The sequence below is a fragment of the Pelecanus crispus genome, chromosome 2 (assembly GCF_030463565.1).
Source record: "Pelecanus crispus isolate bPelCri1 chromosome 2, bPelCri1.pri, whole genome shotgun sequence".
Lineage (NCBI taxonomy): Eukaryota > Metazoa > Chordata > Aves > Pelecaniformes > Pelecanidae > Pelecanus > Pelecanus crispus.
In genome coordinates, this window is record NC_134644.1 from 33,086,198 (window position 1) to 33,105,101 (window position 18,904).

At 37.3% G+C, this 18,904-nt stretch overlaps 1 protein-coding gene across 6 annotated transcripts in view; it reads right to left on the reverse strand.

The window, feature by feature from the left end:
• The window catches only part of DGKB (diacylglycerol kinase beta), a 331,752-nt gene that overhangs the window by 297,648 nt on the left and 15,200 nt on the right, over positions 1 to 18,904 (reverse strand). The window lies entirely within an intron of this gene.

Below are 18,904 nucleotides of genomic sequence, written 5' to 3' on the forward strand. Positions count from 1 at the left end.
GGCTTCTACAACAAAAACTGGAAGGAAAGGAGAGAAGCAAAGAGTGGACCAAGAACAAGACTATCACATGAGCAATTAGACGCTTAAATTTACAAACATTAGGACCTAGTCTTACTGACTTTTTAATTATGTCAGCAAAATATAGCATTGTAATAGTTCTTAAAAGAAATTCAGCACCTTAAACCTGACTCTAAATAAGTACATTCAGTAAATTATGTGATCCGGAAGGAGAAAATACAGCAGCAAAGGATTTGAAAAATAGCTTTGTAACAGTCTAACAGCTATAAACAGGACACCAGTAAAATTCAGTTTTAGGAGGTGCTGGAGGAGTTGTTTCTCCCCCACCCCTGTACACAGTTTGGACTGTAATAAGAATGGCTTTTCCCAATGTTCATCATTTTATGAAATTTTCCTAGATGAAAACACCCAAGACTATGCCTGGCATCAATAAAATAGTTTATTTTCACTAATGGGATGTATGTCAATGTTACTGTCAACTGTAACTAACGGAGTTTAGCTGGTTTCATGGGCAGTCACAGCAAATATTTACTTGATAAAGCCATCTATAGTCTTATTGCTGTGTCATTTAAAATACAGCAAATATTACAACTTTATGTGAAAAAGACAAAAACCAATAAAAAAGAATAAATACGTTAAGAAAAATTTTATTAAGAAATGTAATTAGAAGCTGATGGTTTTGATATTTACTGATTAGGATACGTACACAGATTGATGACTAACAAAAAATTCTGGTTTACTTGACGTCTATTATTTAAATAAGTTTTTCAGTAGTCATATACAAGGTTGTATACAAAAATCATTGCATCTTATGATAATGACGTCAATAATCATGACAGTGGCAGTGTGAAATGAGCAGATGCATGACAGCAGTGACTGAACCTCATGCTAAAAATTGTTTTTCTGAAGTTTGGAGGAAAGCAGTTAAACACTCACCAAACAGAAAGACAGTAAGGTCTCCCCACACACCTTTTATTATCCAAAGAAAATAATAAGTAAATAAATAAACAAAATAGAAATGGCCCACTTCCTAGCAATTTTCCAACAGTGTCCTGAGGTCTTGTCCCAGCAATGACCATGCTTCTTTCATTTCACATTTTGCCAGATAAATTCCATTCAACTAAATGAGCATTATGCCTATGCAACTGTAATTAAAACCAAAAACCTGTGTTATGTTACTTATTAAAAATAAATTAAATCTTTGCTTTTAATTCTGTTCACTCAGTCAAGTGCAAATATCCTCTATTCCGGCAACAACACAACTATTCACCTTTTTTGTGCATGAACTTAAAGCAGTCACATTCAAAAAGCATAGCTAATTCCATACTTGAAGCAACTGTCAAGAAAAAAGGTCTGTGGATATAAATTCTGCTTTGGTTGCCCAGCAAAACTCTTCAAGAGATTTCCACATTCTGGACAGGAGCTGTATTTATTATGAGCACCACAACATACATTTCACAGCCAAGGCAGAACCATTTTTCACAATCTTTTGTTCACGGTCATTCAATCTTTTTTTCAGTTCATGTGACAGTATCCAAACTAACATGAATTGAGATATTTTAAAATGCTACAAAATGACATATCAATATTTTAAGTCAAACGCCAACTGCCAATCTTCTGCATGCGTACTCTTCAACAGTGCTGGCATTTCTCTGAAAAATTAATTCTCTTTCCCCAGCCTCTAGTAGGCAAACTATTAAAGATGGAACATGGTCCTAATACTAAGTTAACCTAAAACGATAAGAAGAATAGGATAATTTTCAAGTTTCACTCTTATTTGGGGATCACCTTCAAAATAACACACATTAAAAAAAAAAAGAAAAAAAAAAATACAAGAGGCATTGTCTTGTGTTGTGGTTTAGCCCCAACCAGCAACTAAGCACCACGCAGCCGCTCGCTCACTCGCCCTGCCCCGATGGGATGGGGGAGAGAATGGGAGGAGTAAGAGTGAGAAACACTCCTGGGTTGAGATAAGAACAGTTTAATAATTGAAATAAAGTAAAATACTAATGATAATAATAATAATAATAATATCCAAAGCAAGTGATGCACAATGCAATTGCTCACCACCCGCCGACCGATACCCAGACAGTTCCCAAGCAGCGATCGCTGCTCCCCGGCCAACCCCCCCCAGTTTCTATACTGAGCATGACATCATATGGTATGGAACAGCCCTTGGGTCAGTTTGGATCAACTCTTCTGGCTGTGCCCCCTCCCAGTTTCTTGTGCACCTGGCAGAGCACGGGAAGCTGAAAAGTCCTTGACTAGCATAAGCAGTACTCAGCAACAACTAAAACATCAGTGTGTTATCAACATTCTTCTCCTACTAAATCCAAAACACAGCACTAAACCTGCTACTAAGAGGAAAATTAACTCTGTTCCAGCCAAAACCAGGACATCTTGTAAAGCTCTATGCCAATAAAAATGAGAAACTCCAATAAAATGCTCTCAATTCTACTTTGAAAAAAATCAAGTAAATGCTTTCCATCAAAAATAGACAAAAAGTTCCAGAAATTATATATAGAAGTAACTAGGAAGTTTTCCTAACTTTTTTCCCTAAGCTTCCTAACTAGCAAATAACAACAATGCTATGGGTTCCATTACAGTTTACTTAGTCTGATCCAAATCATCTACATACTCACTGGAAAATGGTGGTGTAAACACAAGCATTAAACCAGAACCTGTGTTCTCACTGTTACCTCCAACTACAGATATTCTGCATAACTTAGCACCTTACCACTTTGTGAGCCATCTCAGTAAATTCATAAGCACCACTCATGTTAAAATACAAACATGGTCTTAAATTCCATTGGATAACTCTCATATGTTTTTTAAATCAAGGACAAATTCCTTCTTTGTCTAAGTCTCTGTATTCCAAGCTCTCCTCAAGAGAGACAGTTTCTAAATTATGTGTAGATGTAGCACATAGCCTGTCACTGTAGTGCTTAAATCCTATCTTATCTGCAAAGATATGGCACAGTATGTGGCTGGCACAGTATGAATTTCAGGTAGCTTTAAATACAAAGTTTGTTTCATGAAACACCTTGGTTTTTTATTCTCACAATTTTATTATTTTTATTACCCGTTAGCCCAGTGCTTTGGGCATTCATTCAACACATGGGAGACCTTCAATTCTCTCCTCTGCCTGAATGGATTTAAACCCTTATCATTCAACCCGTCTTCTGTTGCAATTTGGACAGAATGTAGCAGTGTTCATTTAGCCAAGGGGATGGAAGGAGAAAAGGGGACATTGTGGCCCAGGAATCACAGCTTTCTTTGGATGACATATGGTTTCCCACCTCATGCTCCAGTGAGTTTGGGGGAGAACAAACAGCCTAGGCATGGCATGCAAGACTGCTAACTGAAAAGCTATTGCTATTACTAGTACACGGAGGAAAAACAGCTGGATTCCACAGAGTGCTGCAGAAATTTTGTTTCAAAAGAAAGACTCCAAAACAATAGATATATAGAGGAGACTAGGGCTAATGTTGTATTGTTTCAGAATAAAGGCAAAGCAATTAAAATCATAATACTAGAAATAAGAAACCTGCATATGTAACAGTCAAAGTGTTGAAGTGTCTGATCTTTTCTTAACTGTCTTTTGGTCCTAACACAGGAACTTTGCGTAACTGAAGACAAACTTACATACTAAGTTAAAAACCACTTAAGATTTAGCCCACATTAAAAATTATGATTCATTTTTTAAAATGACTCAACTATAGATGAGGAAGATTGAGCGCTCAGTTGAGACTGGAATCTGGTGTACCATTTCTCCCGTAATCAGAAAAGACAAAACAGAAGGAAAGCTTGCCCAGATCATACACTTTGTCTCCATTTTCTCCCCATCCTCCCAGAAAAGTTCTTGAAAAGGCTTTTTTCTTAAAAAAAAAAAAAGAATTATAAGAAAATTTATATAAACTCAGCATGACTGGATTATGAGTAATTCCTTTATAAACCCAGCCACATTTTTCAATCTCAACAAAAATTCATAATAACCTACATACTTATTGGGCTGTAACTAATTTTAACAACCACAATAAAAAGTAGAGTAATAACCACTTTCTACCTCTACTCCCCTTTTGTAAACTTTATACACTTTATACTTTATATATGAAAAATATCACAGGCATCCAAAGTCCTACCATGGTCAAGTTCAGAATTTATACATAGAAGCTGCAAAGAGATTTTCTACACATCTTCTTATGATTGAGGGGAGAAAAAAAAAAAAGGTGCAACCTTCAATACACAATTTTCTGCATGCTAACAAAGCCTAGCTCAAACTCGAAAGCCCTGCTTGATAGATAAACCAATGAGAAGCATGAGGAAAAATCCAGCACTCGGTTGACATCACAATTTTTGTATGTGTTCTTATTCTTCTACAGACTTTTTCTTTCTTTTGTAGAGGCAACCATACAAAAATGCATGTGTATATATATAAATTTATACAGATTGCTTTTTTTCCTTTTGCATAGTTTATTTAGTTCAGAGTACTGGATAATGCTTTTGCTCAAGCTATAGCTATGCTTCATCTAAAGCCTTACTGGTCTAGAAATACCAGTATCTTAAAAAGGCCAAGCCTGCCAATAAACCTGTATGCACCAAAGGGTAAAAACTGGTCACCTTCCAACAAAAAACGTTGTTCCAGTAAAAACATGGTTTACCTAGTACGACTCAGTCTTGCAGCATGTCTGTGTTGGTAAGACATGCCTGATGGTTGACACTGAACAGTAGCTTACATGTCCTGTGCTTCCCATACCTATGGCTGCAGGCTTGCTGGCAAAGCTCTTTCAATATAGGTCACGCCTCGGTTTTGGTTTGTGACTTAGAAGTGGCCTTTTGATGCAAGTTGCACAAAAGAAACAAATGTTTAAAACCTTAAATGAGATAAACACTAATTCTGGTTTTCTTGTAATTGGAATTTAAAACCTATTGCAGCCTTGAAAAGAGTGGCCAGGCTGGAAAGGCACTCACCATCCAGTGGCCTAAAAGAGACCTCCCCTCCCTAGTTGCTACCAATGGTTTGGGTAACACTCCTTAAATTGGACAATTTGAGTAACTACACCCTCCAGCAAATCACATTCCCATTGAATTCTGTGACAAACAATTAGGAAAAAGCTTCTCAGAAACACAGGCAGAACTGGATGACGTTGCCTAAATACATACAGTGGCAAGTGACTTTTGCAGCTGATAAAGGAGGACGCAGAAGAAGAGGCAGGTGAGGACAGAGGAGGACAACTTCTTCCTCCTGATACTGATGCAGGAGCTGCCTCTTCCACCCATTTTCCCTGCTGGGGCCCAGCAGCACAAATGATGTCATGTATTAGATGATGCTTATGCAGACAATCAAGGGCTTCTTTGTGAAAAAAGCAATATTGACTGCATGTACCAGCACATCTTTAGTCCACATAAATAAAAATTGTCCATCAAATCCCGCTTCCCTACAGCAGATGTTCAGATGAAAGTATACGGCAAACAACAGGGATTTGGGGGGCAGAAGGGGGACGCTTAATTTTTGTCTGCTAGTGGGATAAGCTTTGAAAGGAAGAGATAAGTAATGGACAAAAACACTGCAGGCCATGAGGGGAACTACAGGTAATTCCTGTGTGAACTTAAAAACATTTTCATAGAATCATAGAATCGTTTAGGTTGGAAAAGACCTTTAAGATCATCCAGTCCAACCATTAACCTAACACTGCCAAGTCCACCACTGAAGAAGAAAAAGAAGTAATCATCTTTTATACTTCAAACTTACTACAGCTAACTTACTCAGCTTCCTTTGGACTCCTTTGTCTCCTGACATTCAGAAAATTAAGGCTGAAACAGTCTGGAAGATCCTGAGAGCGCACGTCTCGGAGCAAGGTTCAGGGCGTCAGGGTGCTGCAGGGGCTGGGGGCTCCCTGGGGCCGGGACCCCATGGCTCCCCGGGGCAGCAGGGCAGGGCCTGGCAGCCAGGGCCTGTCACACCGCCACTACCGGGAGCAGGGCAGCCTGGGGGGCAGCCCCGGCCCCGGGCATCCGTCACCTCCCTGGGGAAGCAGCAAGCCTGAGGCTGTCAGCCCATGAGTGGGACCGATTTTGGGGAGCTGGAGAGCAGCCCTGCTGCGGTGTTGCAAGGACAGGGCTGGCCGGCCCCGGGGGGCTGGCATGGGGTCCTGGGCCATGGGCAGGGTCTGGGAGCCCTGAGGGAGGCCAGGCAGGGACAGTCAGGCCTGGCAGTACCCTCAGCGCCCAGAGGCGGCATTCCTTCATCCTCAGTTCACGAGATGAGAAAACCATGATATTGCAAGTCATTCTAATACTCAGCTTCAAAATGCAGTATTTGTGCACGTAGCTAATATGCTATACTTCAAAAACAGCCTTCCCTGACACCGAGAAGGAGGAGACACCTTGGGGGACCTCTCCAGCCCTCAGATCCCATCACCCTGCTTAAGCCTGAAAACTAATACAAACCTTCAGCAAGTAACTTTGCGGCTCCTTCTTTCCCTTTTCTCATTTCCTGCTTATTTATAGCCAGTCACAGTATCTGATACCAGCTGGCAGCTCATAACCTCTCCAGTTAGAATGATTATGAAACCATTCTCTACAAATTAAGGAAGTAATTCTATTGACAACGTATTTCACCCCAAACACTAACTCTAAGCACTAACTTTCTAACAGCGAAGAATCAAATCAAATTTAGCATGTATCACTTCTGATTTTAAGCAGAAATAGGGAAATGGCTTTGTAAGTTTGAGAATGTTTGTACTAGTTTTGAAATCCACATTTTAAAAATGTAGTCGTTCACTTGTTTCTATTTTCTCCCAAATTGTTCTTTTTAATTTTTAATATGTATACTTTGAACTCAGTACTTATTAAACCTAAACTTTAACTATGGTTTCAAAAATTATTGAACAGGATATATGAACATACAGTATATTCTTACATACCTTCTATACCGACTTCTATACATGTGACCTGGTTTCGGCTGGGATAGAGTTAATTTTCTTCCTAGCAGCAGGCATAGTGCTGTGTTTTGGATTTAGTAGGAGAAGAATGTTGATAACACACTGATGTTTTTAGTTGTTGCTGAGTACTGCTTATGCTAGTCAAGGACTTTTCAGCTTCCCATGCTCTGCCAGGTGCACAAGAAGCTGGGAGGGGGCACAGCCAGAATAGTTGATCCAAACTGACCCAAGGGCTATTCCATACCATATGACGTCATGCTCAGTATAGAAACTGGGGGGGGTTGGCCGGGGGGCAGCGATCGCTGCTCGGGAACTGGCTGGGTATCGGTCGGCGGGTGGTGAGCAATTGCATTGTGCATCACTTGCTTCGTATATTATTATTATCATCATTATTATACTGTTATTATTATCATTAGTATTTTACTTTACTTCAATTATTAAACTGTTCTTATCTCAACCCAGGAGTGTTTCTCACTCTTACTCCTCCCATTCTCTCCCCCATCCCACCGGGGCAGGGGGAGTGAGTGAGGGCTGCGTGGTGCTTAGTTGCTGGCTGGGGCTAAACCATGCCAACATGCATACATATATTAAGTACATACATGTATTTAAACACAGGTCTATAAAAATGTAAATTTTTGCAGTTATTATAAAAACAAGTAGCTCAAAGAAGTGAAGTAATAATGTGAAGTTAAGAAAGCATTACCATGTAACCTTTCCAAGCCTCTACAGATAGGCCTAAGGTACTTTATCTCTACCTAACACATTATTCTTATGCCTGATCTTTTCTCTATCGGCAAACTTCAGCTCCCTCGTCTATTCCTTCAACATATACTTACTAAAAAGTGGTACACAGGTTTCTCATATTTCCATATCTATCTCAAATACAAAATTGCCAAAGGGGTTATGCAATACCAAGATGTTAAAAAACATACAAAGATGTTAAAAACTCGTGAATTTGAATTTATATGACCACTTAAATTATCACACATCATATGAAATACAGTAATTGTGCAAAGGGAAACTGTGAAGTAGTTTAAGCTAACACATTTCACCTGTTCACCATGAGGGCGAGTCAAAATTGGCAACATATTTTAGCAAGGTACCATGGCCTCTTTTGATTGCCTGCCTTTATTTTAAAGAGCTTGGGGGAAGCCCCTTGTGTGGTGTAAGTTGTGCTGTGCAGTTGCGGGTTGGTTGGTTTGTTTGTTTTGTTGCTGTTTGTTTGTCTTCCCCTCTCCCCCCATTTCTTAGGAGCAGGCTGCCTTAAAGCCCCTGTTCAAAGCTCCATCTGGTTCTTCTCTTCTTCCATGCAGCATGGACAATTCTTGAAATGGTTTTGTACTCTTCTTGAAGAAGGAAGATTTAATGGCTACTTCTCCTCCCGCCCCCCCTTTTGCTTTATGATGTTTCTTGCTTCCAAAGTATCACATTAATTTACTCTTCCTCTTACAAAGTTTTAAAGGTTTATACAGTCACAGTTCTTGACATCCTAGGTACTGAAACTATATTTCAGAGATGAAATGTTAGCTCTCTTGACATTGGGAGCAACACTTCTGACTTTTACCTAAGGCAATTTTCTTAACATGCAATAATTTATCATCTTATGAATAAGGGAATATAAATGTTGAATCAATGGATTATTTTTATAACTAAAAATGCAACTCATTTTGGTTTTATTTGTCTTATGGGTTTCTGATCCATTAAGACACATCTATCTTCCATTTCAAGATGTATTTACTATTGCAAAGAAATGTTATTTTAAAACAAAATCTGCACATCTTGCAATCATGATTCTCTATTACAGTTTATCTTGGGAGCAAAGGCTTTAAAGTCAAATACTCACCTAGACCATAAAACTAAAAGAATTAGCAACACAAGTACACATTGGTCAGGATGAACTACAAATGATTAAAGTTCCTGCACTTGCTGAGGATATCCACTAGTAATAAGCTTGTTTGCCCTTTGTCTGTTCTAAATGCGATTCCTAAACTTTTGTTCTTCATGATCACATACTTGGTATAGTAGCGAAGAGCAGATGAAAAGTGTTCACTAGGACCTGTTCTCCCCAGGACTCAGAGAAACAAGCCTTAACAACTCTATCAAAATTTTTTTCAATGTTTAGTGGCAATCAAAACTATCAAAAACTCTATTAAGAGCAGTAATACTGTTATTGTATACCATTATCTTGGCATGCCCAAAATTCTCTGCTGCCTGACTAGATCTGGATGTGGAGACTCCACATGATGTACTTATATATACACTGTATACAGACATACAATGTTGCCAAAAACATTGCCAAGCCCTTGCATTTTAGTTTATATATACATGCACATACACATATATGTTCAATTTGGTGAATTCAGATCAATTTCTGCAATCAATAAGATATTACCTGATCTAACCTATCAAACCTCCATAAAAATTAGCTTAAGGTGGCCATATACAGTCTGGGGAAGGGAAAAAGTCTCCTCTACATTCTATACATTTTTGAACAGCATAAGCAGATTTGGCTGCTTGGGGCATTACACAATATTTTGTGTTTGTTAAAATTGTGCTCCAGTTTACATAACAAGAAATTGCCTGAAGGTTCATAACTCAACACTCCTGATTAAAAAAAGAAACAAAAAAAAAAAAAAAAAACCCACCACCAAATTATTAAAAAAGACCAAACCACCAAGCAGTTCTACTTTTCCACCGTTTCTGCTGAGAATCTTTCCATAATTCCATTTTGGATACAATGTTTGAGTACTTATAGTATTACAGGTGTTGAGCCTGTGGAAACACTAATATCATAGGAAGTTTAAAGTTAGTCACTGAAAAAATAACAGCTGTGTTGTCCATAGGAATGAGCTGCTAAGTAGACATCTGCCTAGGAGTCACAGCCTCCCAACCACTGCTTAATTACAAAGGCACGGTCTGATGCAGAGGTTGTTGGCATTTACACATTCAGCTACCTTCCAAGGCCACTGAAAAAGCATACTGGTAAATAGACAGAATTAAAAAATGAAACTCAAAGAAAAAAGGCTACGGACCAAGTAAAAATCAAAAGTCTCAATTCCAGTTCAAGACCTAACTTTTGGGATAATTTCTCCCAATGCCCAGGAACTTGAAGTTTAATGAAATAAAGGACTGATAAGAGGCTACAAGTTTGTCTTAATTGTATATTAGGAAGATTGGGAGTTTTCCTGTTTCCATTACTACAGCAAAGCAACAGTTTTTATATTATACCTTCACACATTAACTAAAGTTAATATATGCTCATTTATCTTAACAATTGCCATTGCAAACTGATTCTGGGAAATCTGCTTTATGTTCATTGCTCTGAGAAACAAATATGTTTCAGGTTTCAGGTACTACTTCCATAAATCTTCTAGCTGTGGAGTTCAAAATCTAAAAAAATCCATTTCCATCTAAGCCAGCTCTGTGTCCAAGTTTGGTACAGTTAAACAGGTCTTTTACATCATTGCTATATCAAGTCTTTATTTTGTCAGTATTCAATACTTTCTCCTATTGATTAACTGCTTTATCTCATTAATTTCTTAAGAGACTTCATGGACAACGTTGACCATAACAGACAATACTTGAGAAACAGAGAGTACAGGAGATAGGTACTATGTATGCATGGGCATCAAGGAAAGGAAAGCTCGTAAGATCAGTTTATGCTCCTGGAGAGCTGTATTCTACTGATTCTTGCTTGATTAATCTCAAATCCTTTCCCTTCACTACACATACGTTAGACCTGAAGTCTATATCTGCCTTAGTTCAAAGGGATTTAATCTTCCACGTTTCTAATTTAATATCAAAGCTGGAACAGGACAATTCTTTGCTCATTCCAGGACTCTAAGGAGACAGCAAGCAAGAATAAACCTTATAATATAGTCCATTGATAAAAGCAGCATTAAACCCTACTGCCAGGAAACTATTTGTGACTTTACCCAATGACATTTTAACATTAAAAAAAAAAAACCAGTCCTCGGAGAGGGACACTCCAAGGAAGACTGCATTTTCATGGAAACTTACCTGGCAAGGTAATAACATTATTCAGATAAGTAGCTCCCTCAAGCAAGTTTATAGAGGTCTCTAATATTCCTAAACAATATCTGCTTAACTATATGATACAATTTAAGCAGCTTAATACACTTGGGTTAGTTGCCCTCTACAGGCTTAGAAGCCAAAGCCCATTTGCTCTCTTAAGCTTTATTTCTTTCTCTGTTACCACTTTCTGGAATTCCCCATTCAGCTAATAAAACAAACAAAAAAGAATACATAAATTCTCAGCCATCTTCGTTCTAGTCCCTCAGAAATATCTTTAATCCTAAAATTATCCTGTAATCAGTTTTCCATGGTTTTATCCCATCAATCTGTTCTTCATCTATGTTTCCCCACTACTTATTTCATTCTTCTGCAATCTTATTCCCCAGGATAGATGTTTGCTCTTTTTTGTGCTACCACCAATAAATAGTTTCTGTGTGATGGATATAGTAGTACACAGGCACCTGTGCTTTGAAACTTGCCTATCCAGCCCTATAAGCTTACCTCCTTGTCTTTTAAAGAATCACCATGTTTTACTTTAGGGAAACACAAAATGGATTGCTTTCAGCAAATGTGAGTCATAGGGAAGACGGACCTTTATTCAAAGGGAATTGTCTTGAGAAAGGAAGGAGAAGTACTACAGATCTAGACTGATTTTTGCCTTAAAACACTGATGATGGACTGTTGGATAAATATACTAGCATGAATGAACAAAGATGCAATTAGGTAGGCATCATGTGAAAAGGATGGAAGGCAAGTGACTCCTACTTAGTAAACAAGTTTAGTCACCAAGTGTACAGAAAAAAAGATATACATGATGGACGTCACGAAACAAACCTACCACCCAGCAAACCAAGAACCCCATCAAATAAACTGGGAAAAAATGCAGTTTATACTACAAATGCATATAACTTAACTGAGTGAAGGGTAAACCAAAGTTCTATGAATTCTGAATACGTACATAGTTAAGAGTGCTTCTAACCTACAAGAATACCAAGAACTATGCCAAATAAGAAAAAGAACTTAAATTTAAGTCCAAAACTTTCAGAGTTAAGTTGTATTAACTTGAGATTTATTCCTGATATTTCCAAGACAGTAAATCATCTTAAATGCATTTCTAACATTCACAGGGTTTTGGGGGTTTTTTTAGCCATCAATTAGTGATCTATGCAATTTCTTTGGATACTTCACCAACAGTTTGGACCAGGAGAGGAACCAGTCCCTGACTCAAGCCAAGCAAATTTTAGCATTATAGAAAATATTTTATTCAAAATATTTCTACTGTCTTTGTTTTGAATACTACTGCAGAACATGCTCACATCTATAAAAATCCACTGAAAATACAAAGCTATGGAGGTTGCTATAATGATGAACACAAGGTTTCAGGACTTTTGCCATGGCCTTGTAGGATGGGGATCTTTAAAATAAAACATGGCACTGTCTGTCTTTCCTTTAACAACACGGCACAGCAGATTCCATTTACAGCAGCAACTGTTGCTATAAATATGCGTGAACCAGTTACCTTAGAGACTTTACTAGAGCCATACCTAGTACACAAGTACCAGCATCTTCTTCCGTTACCCTTTCCAGTTCTCAAAAAAACCCTATATTTAGGTTAGTAGAATATCATCATTTTATGGTTCAAATGACAGCACAAGTCAAATCAAGTCTTTTTTCACCTTTGAATTTTTCAGAATAACGTCTTAAAAACATGACCAAAAAGTTTGGTGACAACAGACAAACAACAGGATCTTTCATAAGAACACATTCCCACTGCCTAATTTCTGCACCTATTAATCATTTGGCTTTCTCACCTCAGTGAAGTCTAAGCAGATCTTTCTAAATGAACTGGAAAACTTTTTTCCTTCATCCTACAGGCCATTGCTAAACATGTTGAAAATGTCTCTATCAGGGGAAGGTTTTGTCTACTTTGAAGTCAAAAGTTGCAACTGTGGCTGTTTTATTCACACCCAAATGATTGGGCATAGAGATGCAAATACAGTTGCATCAGCACAGACCTCAGTTTCACAGATTGGAAAAGTATACTGACTTCCTCTGTGTCAAAAATTTACTCTTGAGGTATCAAAAGTAGCTAAATTAAGTTTCTTTAAAGCTGTGTGAGACAACCACAATTTGACTGTAATGTGAGCGTACTGTGAGTTACTTTTACTTCCGCTTACTTATATCATCGAACCTTTAGTATCTTTCTCCTCTATGGAAACATGTGGCCCTATGATAGATCTATTATAAAATGGCACAATACATATAGAAAGATCTTAAACAGCATATACTGTACCTATTTATTCCATGTAAAGGACCATTACTGGTTAGCACCCACTACGGCCAGTTATTGTAAGTACAATATTGATTAAATCACTGATTTTTAAAAGTAATTTTGTCATTTACCTGTCATTATGGTCAGAACATCTCACCAAAATTTGTTTCCAAATCACAAATTAGTTCCCCATCTTTAGTTAGGTCTTTCCTTAAACCCTGTCAACAATCAATAACCTTTGGAGCAAGAATCATTTACCTTGCCAATCCACAATATTACAGCTTCAGGAAAAAAACTGGGACAGAAGAAAAAAAAAAACAATTTACCAAAACATCTTTTCTGTCACCTATGCTCAAACTACAAAGATATGCCCCTAAGCTAAATTCAATGTATATTCAGAAGATGACAAATGTCTATTTACTGTAAGCTTAATATAAACTTAACACAAGCTTATTGAAATGTTTTATGAACACGTAGCCCTAAAATACAGGTATTATAACAACATCAAGTTATCAAGCTTAATAGCAAAACACCAGTAACACAACGCCGGCATTGATCAACTTAATGTTGCCACAGACACAAGGCAGCATACTAGTAATGAACTAACAACACTCTCAGGTCCCAGAATTCAAATTTATATCCCTTCCTTATCCCTCCACTTCTACCTCAGTATGCTCACACAGGACAGGCTTGTATATTTAATTTTATATTAAATTAGTTAGGAAGTTAGGAAGATTAACAATGATACTGTCCAGAGCATTAAGATCAAGACAATTTCAGCAAAGATGATCTGACAGAGCAAAAGCAACCAGAAAAGACATGAGAAGGAGAGAAGGATGAAAAGTTAATCACCAAAAAGGATAAAAGGAACAAGAGAAGACGAAGAAAACATGGGGAGACAGAAAGATAGGAAGAAGCAGAGGAGACTTCAAAAATAGTAAGATAAAACAGAAGAGGAAAGACAAGTTGATTAGAATGACAGTATGGTTTGGGTTCATCTAGTTCCAACCCCCCTGCCATGGGCAGGGACACCTTCTTCTGATTCTTCTGATCTTCTTCCCTTCTTTCACCTTTCTCTTCTCTTGCTCCTTCATACTTTTTTTTTTTCAAGTTGGAACTAACATATCTTAAAGAGAAAAAGCTCTCAGAAATGCTGTATCACTTACAAAGACCATAAAGAATCTAAAAGTATGATCTCATAATTTTCCACGTTTCCAGAGACCTTAACTTTCTGATGATCTAAAAAGATTACTTCCTTTTCAGAATAAAGATACTCCATCAAATGCTCTCTGCATGAGAAAAAAAAAAAAAACAAAAACAAAAACAAACCAAGATTACAAGTTAATATTAGAGCATTTGGAAATGGGAAATTATAGTCACAAGCAGAACCTTAAGTTTTCCCAGATTTTTTTATTCATCATGAACTTGCAGCTGAACATTCCAAATGTTTCATAAGTCTGATTTAAGTATTTATATGTAGTAATATGTTGATAAAATAGTTTAATTTAAGCAAAGAAAAAGAGGCAAAAGAATGATTAGAAATAAATTCACTGAAAAACCTGGGGAACAGACTAGCTGAGAGGCAGCTACATTCCAGTTCCAATGGAGTTACATTCCAAGTAAATGGAAGAGCAAACCATCTATGAACTTCTTCACTCAACTGCTTGTGGAGATCAGGCTGATTAGGGATAGCTTGCCTTGGTTCAGGAAAAGCTGAGGAAAAGGAAAGGTGGTTGATTCAATTAAGACATCAGAGAGTGCAAAGAAAAAACAAAACTGGGCTTCAGAGCTTTGTCAAAGGATGGTAAAGGAAACGTTTTAGACTTTTCCCTTGTTTTTCAAGCTGGGCTCTTCCCTTCCTGTGTTATATTCTGTTTCCAATTTAGAAAAAGCAAAACATTTGAATACCTCTGTTGTAAAAACGTTGCTCTAGAACATTTTAACCCAAGGAATCTGTTCTTGAAAAAAGACATTGGAAGTCCTAGAGCCTGACAGGCATTCAGTAAGCGCAATACACAGTAGACAATATCACAATATCTTATGAAAAGATCTAAAGACACTTCATCTCAAGGAAAGATAAACTCTAATGTCTATGGGGATAAGCTGAGCATTATGGTTTTCCTTAAGCAATGGCACCATGCTTTATTAGAGCCTATCATATGTTTTAAATACCACTGTATAGACAAATGTAAAACAACTGTAAAACCAGAATTTACTGGATGCTATTTAGCAGGTAACATGCTTCCCTAACAGATACAATTAACAATACATATAGGATATGTCATTTTTACTTGGCATTTAGGATGATCCAAGCTGGGCTGTTCCACTCCTCCTGCAGCCCCAGACCCATGTGTTCTTGTTCATTCTCTTACAAGGTAAATTCTCTTAAAAAGTAAATTTTTCAGCTTGGATGGGGTCTCGGATTAGGCATATAAGAAAACTGTAGCCACATTTATGCTCAAGTTTCTCACAGACCAATGGCTTGGTTTTGTTCTAATGCTTTTCTAACATTGTGTGCACTTAGTAAAACAGAACTTATCCCAGACTGTGCATTAAAAAAATTACAGAGAATAAATGACTTACTAGCTTTCAATATGTATGAGATCATGGCTTCAAGACAGTCATACAATAACGACCCAGTCTCCTGAAAGTAGTGACGCACAATCCTCTGCACCATTAAGAAATATGCCAGACCCTTGTCAGAATATCTCAAGCTTAGTGTCACTCACAGATAGTAAACCAGAGAATATAGTCATATAAGTCACACTAAAATAAAGAATCTATGATTTACACCCCTTTTCTGTGTCTTCTAAAAAACTCTAAATCTGGAAAAAAAAAAGCGCCACCCAAAATAAGACATGGATATGAATCTAAATAAAATGGCTAGACAGGAGGATAACTTATTTCAGACAAAAAAGTAAAGGTTGAAATTATTGAAGCTGTCTTCAGAAATGAGATCACCCAAATCAAAGTCTTAAGGCAATACCGAAATCTCTCTGTAATGATTTTACATTAAATGTAACGTTTAAATATAAGTAAGACTATGCAAACTATTTGCTTTTGTCCCATCAAAACAATCTGATAAATTTTAATAGAAATTTCCTTTATTAAAAACAAAACCAAATGCTTCAGTAGATAACATATTCCAATAAACCTGATATTCATATTCTTTGACAACCAGATTTCACTTTACTTTTTTTTTTCCAAGTAAAATATTGAACTATTTAATTCTGTAAGCATCCAAATGTTTCAAAAGGAACACCACAATGTTTTGTTTCATCAAAAGAATTTGTTGTTCTGTGTGCCTACAAATGGCACTATTACGTAAAGATACTCTGATTAACTTGAATCAGGCACTGGAGGAATTCTAGAGCTCCTGAAATAAACTGAAAATAGACTCCAGCTGTGCTGCTGCACCAGTTTACTGCTCATTTCTAGCTTAGGAATCTTTACACTACACTGCAAAGTACAGCACAAGCCCGCTGCTTCTCTGGGAAATTCCCAAACATGACAGCCTTTTATTCTTGTAAGAAGATCCAAGTCAGCGACCAGTACACACACAGAGCCCCTTTTGGTTCTACGCAGGTTCTCCGTTTCACCCATGAGCATTCCTTCCCTTGCCAAACAGGGTCATAAGAATGGCCTTAGGCAGAAGTGGAGAGCTGTTTGTGTGGGGACTGGACATGGCACGGCTGCAAGAGGATGGTGGAGGGATGAAGCCGGGGAGGACATGAATCCTGGCAGGGAAGGGGTGGAAATGGGGACACCCATCTGACAGGGGTAGGGGGGACAGTTGCTAACTGCTGCTGAGAGCGTGAATAAGGAGGACAGCCTGCAGGCAGCCGGAGCTTCTCAAAAGCTCAACAAAGCAACACGGCTGCCAGTGCTGGACTCAACACTGCATACAGAAAATACACTATTTTCCTTGCTATCAGAATTCAAGTCATTCCCCAGAAACTTTAATCACAAATACAACAATGTGCGTCATATGGAGTTAATTGTAACCAAATAAAAGCAGAAAAATCAGAATGAAGGCTCCTATTCAGCCTGCTGTGTGTCCTGTGAAGGCATTGAGCACTTTACAAAGATCAAGAATTGACTTCTGTCCAATTTTAAAGGGAACAGCTATAATTCAAGTTGGTTAAAAGCTTACATGCAATTCAGTAGATAATTTGAATACAGAAAAACAAATAAATTTTTTATAAAGTATTACTTCTTACTTTTCTGAGAACACAATGAACAAATTCCTCCACTGGAGGAATACTGTATATATGTATTTTTTTTATTCTCACCCTAACCTTCTTCACAGTTCTGTAGCTTCTCTCTTTATTCCAACTGTCACATAAACCCTTGATCATTTATTTCATGCATACTACCTTGCTTCCCATTAAGCTTTCTTTCCTCTTTGCCTTTATTTTTATTTTATTTTATCCAAAATTTCTCCAATCTTTTTAATTGATACTGCTTTTTTCACCTATGCCTCCTAAATGCTTATGTTTTATTCCTGATGGCTACATAGTTGCAATCTTCTAATCAAAATAACTAGCTAATGAAAATCAGATCTTATCTGCCTCCTTCTTCACTCTCTCCATGTTTGTACTTGATTTGCACCATTTTTTAAGGCAAAGGATTCACGTAATTTTAAAAATCTACAATGTTCTGACTATCATTAAAAATAAGGAAAGCATGATAAAATGAAATGGGATGGTCTTTTCAGAAGAAATACTGATAATTAATTTCACAGAGAACAGCGATGTATACCCTATACAAATTAACATTGTTAAAACAAAATTTAATTTTTATGGGTCAGGAAGATTTAAGATTCATTTCCTTAGGTTTTTCAAAACTCCCAAAACAGGCTGCTAAAAAACACTTAGAAGTTTTAAGATGCTATTTGAATTTCCAGACCTGCAAATGGAAATGGAGCAGAACATTCCACACTCCCCTAAAATGACTGTTAGAATTACCTGTTCAACAGCATTACTGCATAAAATTTCAAAATGCAACTGGATGACAACCAAAAAAGTAGTGTGAAAAATCTTGGGTCTGATAGCAAGCTCCAAAGCTATCTCCTGATGGACATTTGGCAAAGGGCAGGGAGTACCCACTTCTACAAAACTCCACTGATCACTGAAGTTATACAGCATAAGCTACTAGACCTTTATCTAAGACTAAATATGTATAGTATGGGAGAAAAAAAACCAAAAACTCTAGAATATGCAGGCAAAGAAAATAATTTTTCCAGAATTATATGGAAGACTATTACATTAAATTGAAAGCCAGTATCAGTAAAAGTGGAAATCTCTCCTAGTGAAGTGTTGTTTCATGAAGAATTAGGACAAGACTGATATTCTGCATAACTGTTAACACTAAAAACTGATTAAGAAAAAAATCCGTAATGAAAATAATAAAAATCTGCTATGATAAAGGACTTTGTTCTCCTTCTTCTTTTGTGAAAGGGATGAAAATGTTTCCCATTTCTTCCATCTGTTTTGTTTTTACACAGCAACAATTATTGGTTTGTAATAACTAAACAGGGGGAAGAAACGGGAAGCATTTTCATCTCTCTCACAGAAGGAGAAAGAAAATTAGGTAGAATCCACTTCTCAAAACAGAACAGGGCATTGAGACAGCA